The 21,106-nt window shown below is 41.2% G+C and overlaps 1 non-coding gene across 1 annotated transcript; it reads left to right on the top strand.

Moving 5' to 3' along the window:
- Positions 1-17,639: 17,639 nt before the first annotated feature.
- LOC141635670 (small nucleolar RNA R71) lies at positions 17,640-17,746 on the top strand. Its single transcript, XR_012540340.1, has one exon. It is a non-coding gene; the product is annotated as a small nucleolar RNA R71 (small nucleolar RNA).
- The last annotated feature ends 3,360 nt before the right edge of the window (positions 17,747-21,106 follow it).

Here is a 21,106-nt window from a genome sequence, read left to right as displayed (position 1 = left end):
ATAGCTCACCAGACTGTGTACATGGCCCACAGATTAACACGGGTCCTTTATAGCGCATTTTGTCCTCACTCATGCGCATCCCAGAAACCTTCCGAAGAGGTCACCCGTCATAAGACTACTCCCAGCCAAGCACGCTTAACTGTGGAGTTCTTTTGCATGGATGACCATAAAAGAAAGTGCACTTTGTTGATATGAGTAGTACTTTCAATCCCTTCAAGCACTAATCATTTAAACCTATCACTGGACCTCTTCAGTTAACGTGGGGTGTTACAATCATCCCCACTTGAAGAACGCAACGTCCTCGTTGCGCCTGGGAGCATAACCGCTAACCCAGAATCCGCCCCCGCTAGGTGAGTGATCTCAATGGAGTGTATAACAACTGCCTCCGGAAGCGTATAGCAACTGCCTCCCATCACTACATGGTCGCAGGGTTGCTCTGATACCACTTGTAACCCCGACCCAAACCGGGTCGGGAGTAGTTACTTATGATAGCTCACCAGGCTGTGTACATGGCTCATAGATCAACACGGGTCCTTTATAGCGCATTTTGTCCTCACTCATGCGCATCCCGGAAACCTTCCCAGAAGGTCACCTATTCTAAGACTACTCCCAATCAAGCACGCTTAACTGTGGAGACTACTCCCAATCAAGCACGCTTAACTGTGGAGTTCTTTTCCATGGATGACCATAAAAAAAAGTTCACTTTGTTGATATGAGTAGTATTTTCAATCCCTTTAAGCACTAACGTGGGGTGTTACATTAGACCATTAAAGATGTTTAAGAAATCATTTTAAATTAATTCCAAGTTCTAACATTAACTAGAGTCAATGAAATTAATGTTTAAAAAGAACAAACTCTATTTCAATTCGTAATTTCTATTTTACATCTAATGTTTAAAGAGTTGACAGATTCGTGAATTAAAATCGACAGTTTCACAGATAATTTTTCTAGAACAAAATAGAAGGAATATGACTACGAAATTTTATATACATAAACCGGGATTGGAAATAACTAATGTCTCTTCGTTAACGTTTTGTAAATATGCAACTTAGATCGGTCTAATAATTATAATAAAACAGCACAATGAATCTCTAATTTGCAGGAACTACTTTTCTTTTAACCTAATCATGCTTTAATCAATCTAAAAGGGAAAAGACTCGACTAATCAAAACTAAACCGAAGAAAATAAGAGTAAAAATAACAGTAGATACTTACTTGGTGTGGAAAGAGGGATTAGGGTTAGCTCTTAGGATTTTAGATGAGCAAAAACAAAAAGGTTTAATAGTGTGAGGTTAGATGATTTATATAGAGGCTTTCTATAATTTTTTTTTTTTTTTTTTTTTTTGGTGACGAGAGGTTGAATCCCCCGGGCACATGCAATACCCTGCAAACCACGTGTGCCATGTAAGACATCCTTTAGGATGACAGGTAACCGCAGGCCATGCAAACCACGTGTGCCATGTAAGACATACTTAAATCATACATCCTTTAAGATATTATATATTAACAACTCGAGGGTGTGTATCAGAAAATTTTAAATACCCAAAAACAATTAATAAGGATACAAATATTAATAATTTAAGTAATAAGTGTTCTTGGGTATGTATGATATTTTTAAATAAACACACAAATTGATAACGTGTGCAATTAAACTAAGTATCCAACAAATTTAATCGGTATTTTTTTTTATGTCGTGACACTTTGATTGCACTTTGATATACCAATAAACAATTAATAAGGATATCTTAATATTAACAATATAAGGCCTCGTTTGGTTACCCCATAGAAAAAGTAGGAAAATAGAAATCTCATGAATTGCAAAATTGAAGGTTGTTTGGTTACTCTTTTTTTTTTTGGCAAAATGTAGGAGTTTGAAAATCACATGATTTTCCAACTTCCCCATAATGGAGGAGTTGAATTACCTAGTCCCCCCTAGGTAGTTCTAAACTCCTGTGTTAATTGAAGTCCTACGTAGGCAACCAAACGGATTTGCTAAATTCACGTGAATTTCATGCTGGAGCTTAATTCCCATGAATTCGATATTCCTATGGAGTTGTATTCCCGCGGGCAACCAAACGAGGCCTAAATGTTAAGTGTTCTTGGGTATGTATGATTTTTTGAAAGACACACTCAAATTGATAACGTGAGCAATTAAACTAAGTTTCCAACAAATTTTATTTGTATATTTTTTTTTCTGTCGTTACACTTTTATTATATCCAAAAACAATTAATAACGATATTATTAATAACAATTTAAGTATTAAGTGTTCTTAGGTGTGTATGATTTTTTGAAATACACATTTAAATTGATATTGTGAGTAATTAAACTAAGTTTTCAACAAATTTTATCGGTATCTTTTTTTCTCCTGCCGTTACACTTTAACTGCACTTTTACTACACCCAAAATAATTAATAAGGATATTAATATTAACAATATAAGTGTTAATTGTTCTTGGTTATGTATGATTTTTTTGAAAGACACTCAAATTGATAACATGAGCAATTAAACTAAATTCCCAACAAATATTAGCTGTATCTTTAATTTTTTTTTTCTGTCGTTACACTTTGACTTCACTTTTATAATACCCAATAACAATTAATAAAGATTTTAATATTAACAATTTAAGTATTAAGTGTTCTTGGGTATGTATGATATTTTTAAATAAACACACAAATTGATAACGTGTGCAATTAAACTAAGTATCCAACAAATTTAATCGGTATTTTTTTTTATGTCGTGACACTTTGACTGCACTTTTGATATACCAAAAAACAATTAATAAGGATATTTAAATATTAACAATATAAATGTTAAGTGTTCTTGGGTATGTATAATTTTTCGAAAGACACGCTCAAATTAATAACATGAGCAATTAAAGTAAGTTTCCAACAAATTTTATTTGTATCTTTTTTTTTTTTTTTTTCTGGTGTTACACTATGATTACACTTTTATTATATCCAAAAACAATCGATAAAGATATTATTAATAACAATTTAAGTGTTCTTAGGTGTGTATGATTTTTTGAAATACACACTTAAGTTGATAACGTGAGTAATTAAACTAAGTTTCCAACAAATTTTATCCGTATCTTTTTTTTCCTGTCTTTACACTTTGACTGCACTTTTATTACACACAAAAATAATTAATAAGGATATTAATATTAACAATAGAAGTGTTAAGTGTTCTTGGCTATGTATGATTTTTTGAAAGACACACTCAAATTGATAACATGAGCAATTAAACTAAGTTTCCAATAAATATTAGTTGTATCTTTTTTTTTCTGCCGTTACACTTTGGCTTCACTTTTATTATACCGAATAACAATTAATAAGGATATTAATATTAACAATTTAAGTATTAAGTGTTCTTGGGTATGTATGATTTTTTGAAATGGACACTCAAATTGATAACGTGAGCAATTAAACTAAGTTTCCAACAAATTTTACCTGTATCTTTTTTTTTTTTTTTCTGTCGTTACACTTTGACTCCACTTTTATTATACCCAAAAACAATTAATGAAAATATTAATATTAACAATTTAAGTATTAAATATTCTTGGTATGTATGATTTTTTGAAATACACACTCAAATTGATAACAGGAGCAATTAAACTTAATTTGCAACAAATTTTATCAGTAGCTTTTTTTTTCTGCCGTTACACTTTGACTACACTTTTATTGCAAATGAGTAATAGGACCCTTGATTGAAATAGTTAGCCGGTTGTTTTGTTAATGAGGTCGATGGCTACGAAAAGCCACTATTTTTTCCCCTAAAAATGCCCTTCTACTTATTATTTGTGCCTAAAGCATTCTAATTGAACATAATTTGGTAACGGGGGATTGGGCTTGAAAACTACTAGGAACGCCTAAAACGTGATGTATGTGACAAGCCTTACTTTGTCACCTCCATTCCAAAAAAAAAAATCCATTATTATTATTATTATGATTTATTCCATATTAATTGTCTATTTTCTAAATTTAATACGAAGATTGAATGAATATTAGTATGGAGTACCTACCACTCCTTTCATCACATTAACATAAATTATATTTCGCATTTTACTATTTTCAGATGGTCTTGTACTGACGAAATAAGCACTTGTTTGGGCTGGAACTGAGCCGTCTAGCTTTGACATACCCTCTAATGATAGTTGAGGTCACATTAGAACCCGACTGGATCGCATCGCTTTGTTATGGTCGTAGTTTGAATCCTTGGCCTTTATGCGTCTGAATTTGCGTTAGGTTTTTTTTTTTTTTTTTTTGCCTTTCTTGGGTTTTGCTGAGTGTTTTGCTAGGAGGAGCATTTTTGTGGGCTATGTGTAAGTTGGGGGGTTATTTTTGTTGGATTTTGACTTGCATTTTGCTTGAAAATGGCAAGTCGGAGGCTTTCTTGTGCTAGTTTGTATTTGTTTATTGAAATGGAATCGGGTGGGATTGCCCTTGTTGTTTTGTGTTTGCAGGTTATTTTGTTGTTGCAGGTTATTTTTTTTCTTTTTTTTTTATGTGTTTGGGTTTTGTCTATTTTGTGCCGTTATAATGCCGAAATTCCGGCTGACGGTTGGCTTTTGCTTGCTTTTAGGTTTATGTTCTGGGCATCAAGGATCACTGGTCCTGAGTCGGGGACTCGGGAGGAGAGGAGGAGGAGGAGGAAGAGGAGAAGGAAATCGTGAGGACCTTGGAGTCTTTAGCCCAGACTGGGCCGGTAGGTTCCTCGAGTTGCGGGCCGGAGGTGGCTGTTGAGGAGGTCATTGAGAGGGTTGTGAAGACTCAGGTGGAGGGTTGTGAAGACTCAGTTGTGGAGGCTGGTGGTGCCGGAGGGACTCGGGAGGAGTCTGTGGCTGGTTCTTCTGGAAGGAGGGTCAGTACTAGGAGGAGAGGACCTCTTGGCTCTAGACAGGAGCTAGAGGGAGTGGTTCGTGTTGTTGAGAAAGGACCTCGTCATCCCGTACTGTCACGCGTTGCGAAAAGGTGGAGAGTGGAGGCTGAGGCAAACGACGCCTTTGTCAGGGAGTGGGCTGTCAAACGGGTTTCGACCCTGCGAGTCCTGAAACTGAGGGCTGCTGCAGAGTGGGCTTCTGGTTGGGGAACGGTAGCCAACTGCTGTTACGTCTTTACACTCACATCTCTTACCGTGCTCACGAGGGCTTGGTAAGTTCGTCATATCTGCTTTCTTTTTTAGTTTTATGTCTTTGCCGTTTGAGCCTGAATAGGCGTTCTGACCTTGTCCTTGTTTTGATTTCAGGAGGTTGTTGGTATGAGAACGCTCTCAGGTTACTCCACTTGCCTGGGGTTTTACGAGGTCCTACGAGAGGGCTTGAGGGTGCTGATAGAGATATCAGTGATGGGCCCGTTGTGTATGCTTTGCGAGATCCACGGGTGCCAGATTCGATTGAATTTGTCCATGATACGTGCGATGATCGATCGCTATTGGGAAATGATGTCGTCTTGCCATATGTAGTTCAGGAAGATCAGCATCACTCTGGAGCACTTTGCTGTGGTGTCGGGCGAGGGCGAGGCCACTAAGGCCTTCGGTGTCGCAGCCGCTACACCAAAGGCGAAAAATTCGGTTAGAATTTTGTGATTTGCTACACCAAAATTTACTACTTTCACACTAATTATCTATACATTTTACCTTAAGTATAAATTTTGCTACACCGAAATCAAAATCCTGGACTCGCCACTTGTGTCGGGTCTTCCCCTTTGGCGAGATGGCAGTTGAGTTTTCGGAGGCATCAGAGAGGGTGTCTTCTGCTGCGATCAAGAGGTTGATCGGTGACGTGTTGCCTCTGCCGACTGATGTGACTCCCTTTTCGATGGCGAGCTCCTACGTGAGGAATCACTTCAGGTAAAGAGTAGCTGGTGCAGTTCCGGCGCCATAGGGTAGACCTGACGTGGAGGCTCAAGCTGACACCGAGGAGGCTAGGTTGTGGCTATGGTACTTCGTGGGAACCACCTACTTTGTCGACCAAGGTCATCTCTTTGCTAACTGACTTGGATGCTCTAGGTCAGTACGACTAAGTGAAGTCGGCTTTGGCTTTGTTTACCCATTATCTGCACGCTGTAGTTCATCCTGAGACGATAGACGAGGGGAGTGAGCCTGCTCTGGTTGGTCCAGGTCTCATTTTTTAGGTATGGATACTTTTTTTTTTTTGGAAAATTATTATTATTATTTTTTTTTTTTTTTGCGGATTTTATGTCTGTTTGTTTTGTGGTTCGCTTTTTGTGTTGAAAGTTAACGGTGGCTGGTTAGTGTTTCATGTAGGCCCGGCTTTACTCCTACTTACCCACACTTCATCCGACGGCGGTTGGTGTGCCGAAGACGTACCCGGCCGTGAGAGGTTGGGTGGTGGCTCGGAAGAAGACGGCCAAGTCAACATACTTGGACTGCAGGCGTCGAGTGAACGCCCTTCGGTTGGGTGATGTGAGTCTTGTTTCCTATTCTTTTTGTTTTGAGAAAAGGAGATATAAATAGGGTGATTAGGTATCTATGAAGCCCTCGGTCCCTTTGCCTTTTACGTCATTAGTTGACCGATTTCTGTTGCGATCCAGTTTGTTCCGAGGCCCTGGACGGACTACAAGGGGTACCAGCCTCCGTAGGAGAGCGCTTGAGGCCCCGCAGCTCCTGTTGTTTTTACTTAGGGACGGCGATAGAGCCAGTGTGGTACTTGGAGAGCGCCTCTCTCACCAGTGTCTCTCTGAGACTATTGTGGTTCCCGTCGATCCTCCTAGAGTGGTGTTCCAGGAGTCGACACCTGAAGAGGCTTTGGAGCACCTTCACGGTCGTGGAGGTGATGAGTTACTGTTGAGGGAGGCATCGTACGAGACCCTCCGCCTGTCGAGGCTTGCGTGGTACCCGATTGAGGTACGTCACTGCTTCACACTCGGATTTTACTTTTGTGAAGTATCTTTTTCCTGATGCGGTATTTTTGTAGGGTGTTGACGATCTCATGCGGATTCATCCTCCAGACTCCCCGACGTAGACTACCTACTCGGGGTCGGGTGGTGAGGCGTTGCAACTGCGTTTGCCAGAGCTTGTTGCTCCTGAGGAGACTGACCTCGGTCTCGAGTGGAGATTAACGGTTCTGAGATTGAGTCGTCATTTTGAACTCGTCCCTCGCTTGGATTTTGCTTTTTGCATTTTGTTGATGGTTTATTTTGTTTTGCAAGTGTCAACCGGCAGCCACCAAGCTTTGTGGCAGACGGCCAACTGCTGGAGGGTGCTTGCTGGTGACCTAGCTACGAGGGAGTCTCGGCTTGTCCAGGTACTGTTTTTGCTGGTAGTCTTTTTTATTTTGTTTTTTTTTGGTTTGGTTGTCATGGTTTCGAGTCTGACGATCTATGCTTTATTTTGTAGAGTACTGCCGATCCGGCACAGTTAGACCGGGTTCGTGCTAAGTTGGATGAGACGAGGGTGATGATCCACGAGCAGGAGCTTGGGATCATCACTTGTGACCAGGAGTTACGGCGCCGAGAGGAGGAGCTGCGATGACGAGAGGCTGAGGTTGCCTCACTTAGGGTTCAGCTGGCTGCAACGGAGGTTTCTCATCTCAGACGGAGCCAGAGATCGTGATGGAGGAGACGCTTTAGAGCTCTCCTGAGTGGAAACCGGAGTGCGAGACCGTGTTTGCTTTGGCCGCAACTCCTAGTGAGCCTAAGACTGGTCCGCGAGACGGTGCAAACTAGTTTTCATTATTTTTTGCTTGTATTTTGGACTTTGCCATTTACATGTGTGTGTGTGTGTGTGTGTGTGTGTGTCTATATATATATATATATATATATATATATATATATATATTTCGCTTGAGGCGTTTTTGTATATACGGCTTTTGTGGGTTTGTACCCGTTTTTGTGTTGTGTTTCAGTTTTGTGTTGTGATTCGGGAAAATGCTATCGACGAATGACTTCCCACTCGCTTGGCAATCATACCTGCAATGTTAGTGCATGAAACATACAACAGGTAGCATACACACGTAGCATACATACACATGTAAATCATGTAAAAACGGACAAAATGCTGTCGAAATAACAACTGTCAAGACTTGAAAATTTGGTCAAAATTGATTTCGAAATTGTTTTGCGGATTCGAATTTCCGTAACAAAATGTCACGTTTGGAATTTTCGAAAATTAATTTTAATTTTGTGGAAATCGATTTAAATTTATAGAAAATTGATTTGAAATTTGCAGAAAATTGGATCGAAATTCGTTTTGAACTCAACCCGTCTTTTGGAATAATCTCCAAGAAATTGGATGTGTAAAAGTGCTGGAGAAATTTGATTTTGAATTTTTCAAAATCGACTTTGCGGGAGTGACTTACGAAATGCGGGATTTCGTGAAAAGTTGCGAAAAGTTTTCGACTTGGAGATGATCCATCGCGGATCCGGGAGACTAACCCTTCCCGCCTTTAAAAAAGAAAAGGAAACTCGTATGCTTAATGGCGAGTCTTGGACACCGTGTCGGATTTCGTAAAACATAAACCTAAGGGAATGTGAGGGCGAGAAAACACAAAATTTTCTGGGTAGGCCATAAGTCGCGCGTGAATTATGGCGAGGGAATGTAGTGTGTCAAGAGAAAAACACAACTAGAAAAGGGCAAGTCAAGGTGCGAGTTTTTAGGGATAGCTATAAGGGGAGCGAGCCCTATTGCGAGGGAACCAGGCTTCCCTTTTTCTGAAAAACCCACTATTATTTTCTACATATATAGCGACTTTGCTTGCTTGTTTCATCAACCTGAAACACAAAAACCTTACAAAAATTTCCCTTTTTCTTCCACAAAATCATGAACATTTTTGAAGGTAGGTTGTCTCATTGGTGTCGGGATTTATCCTCGAACGAGAAGTACTAACTTGATGTTATGCGAGTTGGTTAATTGCTAGTGATTCGTCAAGTGAAGGTCCAAACCGCTTTCCTTGATGCTTGTGTTCAATTTTGGGACCCGAAACATCTTGTTTTCGTTTCTCGAAAGGCGAAATCTGCCCTCTTGCCGAAGAGGTAGGTGCTATTGGAGGTTGGTCGAGTCATACTCAGGTTTTTCCACCGACTCGTTTGTGCTATAAAGGGAAGTTCCGCTCCATGCTTGGCTTCTCAACGAGCCAAATGGATTTTCTCCTTGCTCCTCACGATGTTGATATGATGGCTTTTATCAACATCTTTTCGAACCGGTTAGATACTAGCTGACACGTCTGTCGTATACCTGTCAAAAATAAACTAACTCAACAAACTATATAGCTAGGGAAGTTAGGTCGATCTCCGCAGGGAGGCAAGATATTTGTAGAAGTCCGTCTATTTGGTCACAAATGGGGGGGGGGGGTTGTTTGATTTGTTATCTAAACTACGAGATTTAAAGGAAAGAGGAATAAAGGGTAAGCGCAATAAAAGCAGAGAAAAAGGATAAAACTATCAGATAGAGAGGGACATTTCAGGATTTGGGTTCACTACGGTAGTCCAGTGACTCAGCTGTAAATGACTCAGACGAATTAATGTAAGACGGATGTTGAAAGGTCCTTTTGATCCACTTCCTATCCTAAAATACCACTAACTTAACTTTCATTCTCGTCAGGGTAGTCTACTGTTCATAGCAGGCCTATTTAGTCCAATCTTTCGATCTAGGATTAATTTTAGCGAGATTAAAGATTAACTCAGAAGTGTGCACTCAACTAAGTTGAATAAATACAGTTAAATTGCTATGGTGACAGAGTCTCGTAATTATTTCATCTGTTTCATTTACTACATCGTCATTTTCCTACCGTAGATCCCCTAATCCCAACATGAAAGGGGTTTAGCTACTCATGTCTCTAATTAAACTAACAGCAGATAAAATTCCAGCAGTAAACATAATGAAATAAACAATAAATTGCATAAAAGTAAATTAGGGCAGAAGAATAAATGTAACGAAACGAAGAATTAAAGCAACAAGAGATTAATTATTAATAAGAGAAGAGAAAGAATTACAATCGATGCGAATCCGGCGTAAAGAACACAAAATCCAAGCGAAAGTAATCCCGAAATAAAGTTACAGTAGAGAGGAATGAAGTACGCAGTAAAAGTTTGATAATTCAATAGTAGATAAAAAATCCGATCCCCATAACCTAGTTAGCGTACGTTTAAATAGTAAAGTACTTAAGTTTTGCGAAATTAAACAACACACGGGCTGTTTAAAGCCCATAATCAGCGAAACCACTCGATCGAGTGGATTTAAACCACTCGATCGAGCAAACACCTCCGCAAATCTACTCGATCGAGTAGAAAGTTACTCGATCGAGTAACCGGTCTTTCTGCAGGCTAAGGATCGAGTGGAAAACCACTCGATCGACCAATCTGGGACGTAAAAATCACTCGATCGAGTGATTAAACTGCTCGATCGAGTTCTTGGTCTTCATTTCAGCTCAAGTCCGCGCCTAAATGCCTCGTAATCCGTGCCATGACGCTTTCAAGTGCAGTATCTCACTCTGGAAAAATCCCGTCTCCTCTAAATGCATGCAAAAAGGACGAAAAAGAGTACGATTCCACTATTTTCGCGTTCATTTCTACAAAATTGGACAAAACGAACCAAAGTAGCCAATTCGGGGCAAAATACTATAAAAACAGTATAAAAATGCATAGAAATACGTGCTGAAATAGGCTAAAAATATTATATATTATGCACGTATCAAATCTCCCCAAACCGAACCTTTACTCGTCCTCGAGTAAACTCAAAACTAAACTAGTGGAACGGAAATGATAACTCAGAGATAGCTTAATTTGTCTACTTGAACCAATTTAATGCAACAAAAACTAACAGTTAAAGCTAAGCAGTCAATACGCAAACGAATTATAAGCTGTTCAGAAATATAGCCAACCTATCGACCTTGCAAGACCAACAAAATCGGACTCTCTCGTGGTCACTCTTCTCTCATGAAGCAAAGGGTGAATGTTATATGTAAAAGAGAGAAGAAAAGACAGTCACTCACCTAACTGCGACCTACATAACATGCATGCAACAAAAATGAAAGACAATTCAAGTACTAATGCACACACTCCAACCAATAATGTCCGTCACATCCGAGGGCATATAAATAATTTGAGAATAGTGAGGTTCAGGTGAGAAAAGGCAAAACATGTTATGGAAATGTGGAGGTAAAAGCGTCAAGCTAGTTCCTAACAGGACCATAATGAAACCATCCAAAACTCAACTGACTGAAAGACTAAGTACAAGTGCCCTTTATTTGGCACAAAGCTCACTAAACTCAAACACAATCTCCTCAAAAAGTATGGGATAAAGCGGAGGAGTCGGGCGGTCACAAACTTCCCTTTTGTAAACACCGTCTGAACGAACTAGCTGAAACAAACAGCCTTTTTTTTTCAAACTTTCTTTCTTTCTTTTTCCTGTTCACGTGATTCAACCTTCTTCTTTCATTTTTTCATTTTTTCATTTTTTTCATTTTTTTTTTCTTCACTTTCACTTTTTTTTTTTCTTTTTTTTCAATTCTCTTTTTTCTCTTTCATTTCCTCCTTCCTCTATACTTATACCAACTCCAAACAAGAGATACGGGCCAAAATGCAACGGAAAATCATACCACAAAAGAACATACTAACTAGCTTGACTAGGCAGGCTTAGTTTGGGATGTAGCTGATGGGTCAAAAAGGCAAATTTGGCTAATGTGGAGCTAAATGGGTGAAAAACATAAAGAAAGGGAAATTTGCAAGCACCTCCCTGCATGTGACACCAACCACAAACCCGAATATGTGCATTTGACAAGAAATTGAATGTCATAAAAGTGCAAAAATAATGAACATGCTATGCAAGGAGTACTACTCTCAATTCCTAATGAACTGGTCATGAATGTCACCAGTTATGGGCTCTAAAACTCAGAATTTTTCAAGTATTTTGCCAATTTATCAGGTCAAGTCTAGACAGTCGGCTATATTTGAACAGAAACTCGTAGACTATGCGTATGACAAAGCTAATAACTATCAAAAGAAGTGCAGGGCTCAAGCAAAAAGACAAGTTATAGTGCATTATCATCACGGAAATCTACCGTTCCGACTCAACCTATATGTAAAAATAAACGTGAATATTTTTTGAATTTTTTGAAATTTTCTATTTTTTTTTGGATTTTTGATTTTTTATGAAAATAAACAACAATGCAGGCTGAAAAATAAACGTGAATGCAAAATAAATGCAAATGTAGACTCAAAAGGATGCAATACCCTCCCCAAACCAAAACGGACAACGCCCTCGTTGTCCTCCAGCATACACCAGCAGATATATACAAGGGAACGGGAATAAACAACCAATCAATAAAAAAAACAATAAATATAAAGGAGACAAAATAAAAGAGTAAGAGATACATACAAAATACGAACTTCCGCAAACCAGCCAGAAATCTGGGGAAGTGAGTAGACCAGTAGCTACTCGTCGTCGTCGTCGTCACTGATGTCACGGATCTCCTCCACCCTGAACTCCGGGTCTCTCTCCTCCTCTGCTCCTCAGCTCGAGCTCTCTCCACTGCCACCTCCGACTCCTCGTCCTCCTCCTCGTCAGCAGACTCCGGGTACCCCTCAGCTGGGAACCGGAAGAAGGAAGGGTGTGGCCAACCCTCTGGAATCGGACGGTGTCGCCGCAAGTGGTACTCGTACAGAGGATGCAAGGCAAGAGCCATGTCCCTCTCCATACGAGCCTGACGCGGTGCAATCTCAAGCAACAAACCGTAAACGGCGCCCCCTTGGTCCATGACGCGGGCGCCACAAAGGGAGGAGGTGGTACGAAAGTAGCCGGTAAGACCGGCTCAGTCTGTGTCTGGTCAGTGGGAGTGGGGGTAGGAGTAGGAGTGGTAGTGGTAGTGGGAGTAGGGGTCGGATCAGGAGTAGCCGTGGAAGGCTGGGCACTCCCTGAAGGTGTAGACCCCTCTCCGGTTTCAAGACACCGCTTCTTGCCGGCGGGTGCAGCAGGAGTAGGTCTAGGTGGAAGGAGAAGGTGAGGTAGTGGTGGTAGACGGGCGCCCCTAGCAACAGTAGGAAGGGGCTCAAGACGGGGGAGAGTGTCACAAGGTAAGTCTACAGACAAGGAGCCGTCAATCTTCCAAGTCTGGTAGTCTCGGGTCAGCCAATGCTGAGAAAGCATGGCGTCCAGACTCAGTAGCCTCTCTCCCTCAAGGTACTGCAGGTCACGAGGCCAAACGGGGAAAATGCGACGGGCAAGAATGGTGGCTATGCCACCGCAGGCAATGGTTCCCGTCTCTTTCTTCCCCTGGCTCAGAAGGTACTGGGCTGTCAAATAAGCTATGTTGAGGGTAAAAGGACCCTCGCAGTCAATGTTTAGGTAACCGCCCAGGATGGAGAGCTCGGTGTTGGTCATGTTGTTCGGCTCCTTTCGGCCGAAAATAGTGCTCCCCATCAGTCTAAGGAAACAGCGGACAGGGGGAAGGTGGACCTGATGGAGCTTTCGCTCCCTAAAAGTGGTCTGGGCCAAGCACCGCCAAAGCTGACGGTAGACCTTCCTCGGGGCAGCAGTCAGGCCCGTAGAGGAAAGGTCAAGTAACCTACAAAACTCCCCTAGTGTCATCGGAAAGGTCCGGTTAAACAACCGGAAGGACACTGAAGAGCTATCGGGGCCATCCTCGTGTGCCCCAGGGGAGAAGGTAAAAGAGCTGAGAAACTCGAGGCTCAGCTGTAAAAAGTTACGGCCGCTCATAGTGATGAGCCCGGCTATCCCCGTGCCCCATAGTAAGTCACAAACCGACTCGTAAATACCGAGTCTCTCAAGTGCCGATTTCTCTAGAAATCGGGAAGGTACATGCACACAGCGAAGCAGGTTATAAAATTTCTTACGATGTAAGGCGTTAACGAAAAGTACTGCGGGTAACGGGTGAGGGTCGAGGGAAGTGTCACCTCGGACCGTGATCGTGCTGTAGTAGAAGAAGCACTGCAATTTGTAGAAGTGCTAGGAGCGAAGTAGAGGTGATTTGGAGTGGCGTAGCTCGGGGATCGTCTAAGACCTCGGCCTCTGGAACTCAAAGCGAAGCCCGTGCAATGACGGTGTGAGGAACGGGGTCGCTCAAGGCAACATGGATCGCTGGCGAGTCCGCCACAGGTGTAAAAGTAGAGGCTGGTGCAGAGGTAGTGGCTGCTGTGGTCACCACTAAAGAGGGACTAGCAGCAGTGCTAGCTGTGGTGGTGACCGTAGAGGAAGTGGCGGCCTGAACTGAGCTACCTGGAGCAAAAACTGTCCCTGCAGCTGAAACTAGAAACATTGGGTTGTAGTAGTGACTAAGGCGGAGGCAGTGGCAACAGCAGGGGCCACTGTCTCACTCAAAGACGGGCTAGAAGTGGAGCTGGTAGAAGGTAAAGTACTAGACTTCATCCTCGTAACAAGTGGCAGGGGACATGATAAGAAGAAAGCGGCTAACAGTGGCTAAAATGACAAAATAAGTCGAAAAATTCGACTAAACAGAAATTTCGAACCCTAATTTCAATTTTTACCTCATAAAATTCGAAATAATCGAAATTAAAACGCAAAGAGGTTATAGAAATCACTTACTTGATGGCAAAGATCCTACAAATACAACTAATCTTCAAGTAAACAAGCAAGAAAAGGCGATTTTTGTTCGAAAAAATTGCAAACCCTAACCCGCCTTTAAGACCGTGTAAATGAGAACAAATAAAGGGGAAATTATGGGGCTTTGACAGATTAATTAGCAAGCAATGCATTGCAGGAGGCGGATTTGGTAATTAGGCATCAAAAATTGGGATTTGGGGGAGTTTTAGATCGCAAAAATGGAGGGGTTAGACGAAATTAGGGGATAAAATGAAATTAGAAACAAAACATAACAGTTTAAGGCAAAAACTCCCTGCGTCCTATTGCATTTCACTCGATCGAGTGGTTTTAAACTACTCGATCGAGAATTTTGAAGATCCAGTTGCTCGATCGAGTAAAAATCTACTCGATCGAGAAGTCCCCTTTTATGCTTTACTCGATCGACTGGAAGAAATGCTCGATCGACCATTTTTTTCACTTGATCGAGTACAAAAAGTACTCGATCGAGGACTTTTCTCGCGTAAGCTCTTGAATTTCGTCTTTTCTTCCTTGGAATGCGTAAAAACTTCCCCAAACCTGCATAAAAACACGTGCAAAATTTTCCCAAAATACCAAATACGCATAAGAACAGTCTATAGTCTTAAATCTACGCTAAAAACTATCTAAAACTAATTGTCCTAATTAAAAGCAATAAAACAAATTCAACGGAAATTTTTAAAAAAATTATCTATTACAAAGTGTTACACGGGGCATTTCCCCGTTTAATTCTCAATGCAATTCAGTAGCCCCTTGAAGGGCTCCTGACTGGAGGACGTCACCTCAGCAACATTGACTGTCCTCTTCAACTTCCATGAGCATGAATTATCATTTGAAACGGTAGGAGGGGGTAGTTTACATCCACTAAGCGCGAACATTCCTCATCCTTGCTCCTCTATCACCGGCTGTAGCGTCATCATCTCCAATTTGATTGACAGTAATTGCACCATTCCCCTTGACAGCTCTTTTATTTCTTTCATCTGTACCTACAGCAAAGAAAACAGACAAACTTTCCTCCTTTTTGCCCTCAGTCTGAGGTGGAGGGGTAACAATTGCAGCACAATACTCCAAATTTTCATCTGGAGTATCAATAATAGGGTCAATAGAAGAGAGGACATTGCAAGGCTGAGCTTGCATGGGAGCCCTCCGGGACTTAGACTGATGAAAAATCAGCTCATCGTCCCCTACCTGAAAGGTCAAAGTCTTTCCCCCGACGTCTATAACTGCACGGGTAGTGGACAAAATGGTCTCCCTAAAATAATAGGGGTGTGTGCATCTTCGGGGATGTCTAAGACAATGAAATCAACGGGAATAAAGAACCTCCCGATCCTCACAGGTACGTCTTCTACTATGCCTAGTGGCGTGATATACTACGGTCGGCCATCTGAACTGTCATGTTAGTGCAACTCAGCTTTGTCAAACCAAGTCTCTTAGCCAGAGACAGCGGTAAGACACTTACGCTAGCGCCTAAATCGCATAGCGCATTATCAATCAAATAGTTACCAATATGACACGGAATTGAAAAACTACCCGGGTCTGACTGCTTAGGAGGTAACTTATTTTGAAATAGGGCTGACCCCACCTCAGTCAAAGCTACGGTCTCACTATCACTAATACTCCTCTTACGCGATAGAATTTCTTTCATAAACTTAAGATAAAAGGGTACCTTTGTCAGCAACTCAGTGAACGGCACAGTGACTTCCAAGCTTTTCAGAAGTTCGACAAATTTGCCGAATTGTTGATTGGCCTTAGTATTCTGCAGCCGCCTCGGGAAGGGAACCGTGATACGTATCTCGAGTCCCTTGTTTCTCTCTTCCAATGTATCTTCCGGAGCAAGTTCTGTATATTTTGGACGCTTCTTACCTCTCGAACGAGGTCTTTCCGGTGATTTATCGCTTAAACGAGCACTAGCAGGCTCTCGAATAAGCTTCCCGTCATCAAAACTACTCGGTCGACCAATATACCCATTCGATCGAGTAGAATCTTCATCAATATCACTCGATCGAGTAGTTTTTTCACTCGATCGAGCAACTCCATTTTGCTCATCACTCGATCGAGTAGAAAAACTACTCGATCGACCATTCGCCGCCTTTCTGTTCACTCGATCGAGTGGTATTTTCACTCGATCGACCACTTTCGTCCCCAAATTTGCTCGATCGACCACCGAAACCGTCGATCGAGCACTTTCTTTGCCGTGAGCTCATTTTCTTCGCGAACACGTTCACCATCGATTCTGACTCTCCTCGGGTCTGATTTCTGCATTTCCGGTCCCTCATATGAACGACCGCTTCTCAGATTGATGAAATTTACCGTCTCGTGTGGATTCTTCTCATTTTGAGTCGGTAATTGACCCTGCTTTCTTGTGGACTGATTAGTGGCTAATTGGGCAACTTGAGTTTCAAGTGCCTTTATGGACGCGTCTTTCTGTTGATCACTCAATTGTCACTACTTCGTGAAGGCTTTCAACATAGACTTAAGCTCACCAATTTCACTCACCCCACCGGAAGATGATGCACCATGGTTAGGGGGAGTAAAAGAAGGGGGCTTTTGAAAGCCTTGTTGATTCTTGTGTGGAGGGACATAAGGTTGCTGCTGGTGCGGAGGAGGAGTAGGATTGAGCACATTCGGACTAGTCCACCTCAGATTGGGATGGACTGCCCCTTGATTATTGTAATAGGAACCCCCTCCTTGCCTATATTACTGAAAGGCAAGGACTTGTTCCTTCTCTACAAGACAGCCAACATCAGTGTGGCCATCATTACTCCCACATCTCTCACATGAAACGGTCTCTCCCCTATTAAGAACATGGACCGTCTGAGGCTCCCCAGCAGCTTGTAATTCCAACTTGTCGAACCTAGCATTCATGGTCTCCAGCTGAGCTAAAACCTGCTTATCAACTGCATGAACTGTCCTAATCCCATCCCTCGGGTTACCATATTCAGCACTGTGATTCGCCATCTCTTCAATAAGGTACCATCCCTTATCATCATCTGTATTCTCCTGAAATCTTCCACTAGATGCCGCATCAAGTATGGCTCTCTGGTCGTCATACAGCCCATTGTAGAACTGATTAGCTAGAAGCCATGGGTCAAATCCATGGTGAGGGATAGACCTCACCAACTTCTTGAATCGTGACCATGCTTCATAGAAACTTTCATCGGGAGCCTGTCTGAAACTAGTAATCTTGGCCCTCAGCAAATTGGTGCGTTGTGGAGGGAAATATCTCTTGTAAAAAACAAGAGCAAGAGACTCCCAATCAGAACCCCAAAGCACTGTGCGGTCCAAGTCGTCACCACTCCACTGGCTGAATCCCTAAAGAGAAAGGAAATAGAACTTCCTTAATCTTGTCCTGAGTTACCCCCTTAGTGGCGGGGATAGTAGAACAATAATCGGTAAAGGTCTCCATATGCTTCCTCGGATCTTCACCTGCCACACCTCTATAGATATTCCTCTCCACCAGATTGATATAAGAAGGGCGGATATCGAATGTATTACCATCCTCAGTCTGGAGATTGAAACCCTTCGGAATAGAGGATGCTTTAGGCACTGAATGACTGGAAAGCTTTGGCATCTTTACTGTAGAAATCGGATTGTCTTCCGCGAAAAGGGAATGATCTAGCTCTGGCTCGAAAGTACTCAAGTCTTCCTTTCGTGATTTCCTTAGCAGACGGAGTCTATGCTTGAATAATCTCTCCGGTTCTGAATCAGCTGAAACTAATTCAAACCTGTCTGACCTGGGCATAAACAACACTGAAAGAAAATAATAAGAACGGCCTCAAGGAATAGAAATTCCCTGAGACGGATAAAATAAACGGAACGAAAACAAATAGGGCAATTGCCTCCCCGGCAACGGCGCCAAAATTTGACACGTCTGTCGTATACCATCAAAAATAAACTAACTTAACCAACTATATAGCTAGGGAAGTCGGGTCGATCTCTCAGGAGGCAAGATATTTGTAGAAGTCCGTCTATTTGGTCACAAATGGGGGGGTTGTTTGATTTGTTATCTAAACTACGAGATTTAAAGGAAAGAGGAATAAAGGGTAAGAGCAATAAAAGCAGAGAAAAAGGATAAAACTATCAGATAGAGAGGGACATGTCAGGATTTCGGTTGACTACGGTACTCCGGTGACTCAAATTGTAAATGACTCAGATTTAATTAATGTAAGACGGATGTTGAAAGGTCCTTTCGATCCACTTCCTATCCTAAAATACCACTAACTTAACTTTCATTCTCGTCAGGGTAGTCTACTATTCATAGCAGGCCTATTTAGTCCAATCTTTCGATCTAGGATTAATTTTAGCGAGATTAAAGGTTAACTCAGAAGTGTGCACTCAACTAAGTTGAATAAATACAGTTAAATTGCTATGGTGACAGAGTCTCGTAATTATTTCATCTGTTTCATTTACTACATCGTCACTTTCCTACCGCAGATCCCCTAATACCAACATGAAAGGGGTTTACCTACTCATGTCGCTAATTAAACTAACAGCAGATAAAATTCCAGCAGTAAATATAATGAAATAAACAATAAATTGCATAAAAGTAAATTAGGGCAGAAGAATAAATGTAACGAAACGAAGAATTAAAGCAACAAGAGATTAATTATTAATAAGAGAAGAGAAAGAATTACAATCGATGCGAATACGGCGTAAAGAACACAAAATCCAAGCGAAAGTAATCCCGAAATAAAGTTACGGTAGAGAGGAATGAAGTACGCAGTAAAAGTTTGATAATTCAAAAGTAGATAAAAAATCCGATCCTCATAACCTAGTTAACGTACGTTTAGATAGTAAAGTACTTAAGTTTTGCGAAATTAAACAACACACGGGCTGTTTAAAGCCCATAATCAGCGAAACCACTCGATCGAGTGGATTAAAACCACTCGATCGAGCAAACACCTCCGCAAATCTACTCACTCGAGTAGAAAGTTACTTGATCGAGTAACTGGTCTTTCTGCAGGCTAAGGATCGAGTGGAAAACCACTCGATCGACCAATCTGGGACGTAAAAATCACTCGATCAAGTGATTAAACTGCTCGATCGAGTTCTTGGTCTTCATTTCAGCTCAAGTCCGCGCCTAAATGCCTCGTAATCCGTGCCATGACGCTTTCAAGTGCAGTATCTCACTCTGGAAAAATCTCGTCTCCTCTAAATGCATGCAAAAAGGACGAAAAAGAGTACGATTCCACTACTTTCGCGTTCATTTCTACAAAATTGGACAAAACGAACCAAAGTAGCCAACCTATCGACCTCGCAAGACCAACAAAATCGGACTCTCTCGTGGTCACTCTTCTCTCATGAAGCAAAGGGTGAATGTTATATGTAAAAGAGAGAAGAAAAGACAGTCACTCACCTAACTGCGACCTACATAGCATGCATGCAACAAAAATGAAAGACAATTCAAGTACTAATGCACACACTCCAACCAATAATGTCCGTCACAGCCGAGGGCTTACAAATAATTTGAGAATAGTGAGGTTCAGGTGAGATAAGGCAAAACATGTTATGGAAATGTGGAGATAAAAGCGTCAAGCTAGTTCCTAACAGGACCATAATGAAACCATCCAAAACTCAACTGACTGAAAGACTAAGTACAAGTGCCCTTAATTTGGCACAAAGCTCACTAAACTCAAACACAATCTCCTCAAAAAGTATGGGATAAAACGGAGGAGTCAAACGGTCACAAACTTCCCTTTTTTAAACACCGTCTGAACGAACTAGGTGAAACAAAAAACCTTTTTTTTCAAACTTTCTTTCTTTTTTTTTTCCTGTTCACGTGATTCAGCCTTCTTCTTTCATTTTTTCATTTTTTCATTTTTTTCATTTTTTTTTTTCTTCACTTTCACGTTTTTTTTTCTTTTTTTTCAATTCTCTTTTTTCTCTTTCATTTCCTCCTTCCTCTATACTTACACCAACTCCAAACAAGAGATACGGGCCAAAATCCAACGGAAAATCATACCACAAAAGAAGGATAATGGGAAGATGGATCCGTTCCGAGGTGGAGATTAGAGTTAGGCGTGATAGCAAGAAGGATAATGGGAAGATGGATCCCAATGGCAAAGGCAAGGGTAGTATGGAAGAGTGACGATCTCCATCTTCTTTATTATTATGTTGTATTAGGGTGTGTTTGTGTGTTAGTTATATGTATACTACTGTATGTGTTATTGTTTAAGATTGTCCTAGTCGATGCTTTAGCTTTGCAAGTTATGAACTTGCTTAGCTTTTGTTGTTGCTAAGTTTGTATGATCTCACTTGTTATTAATTAAATAAGAGGATTGTTTATGTTGAAAATGTTGTGAACATTTGTTATTGTTTCTCCATCCATTTTGTTAGGGTATTTCGGTTTGAATTATTCTAAACTTTGCACATGTGAAGAGAGACTTATTTTGGAAAAGGGAGAAGGGCTTTTTTTGGGTTTTCGTTTTGTATGAAATTTGTATGGGTTGTTCTTTTGTATTTTTGGGGACGGTTGTATCCCTCTTTCGCAAGAGAAGACTCCCTACGTATTTATCTAAAGAGATGAAATCAAATCGTGCCCGTAGTTCAGGGGTTTTT

Source organism: Silene latifolia, chromosome Y (genome assembly GCF_048544455.1).
Source record: "Silene latifolia isolate original U9 population chromosome Y, ASM4854445v1, whole genome shotgun sequence".
Lineage (NCBI taxonomy): Eukaryota > Viridiplantae > Streptophyta > Magnoliopsida > Caryophyllales > Caryophyllaceae > Silene > Silene latifolia.
This window is presented reverse-complemented; position numbering and strand designations above follow the sequence as displayed.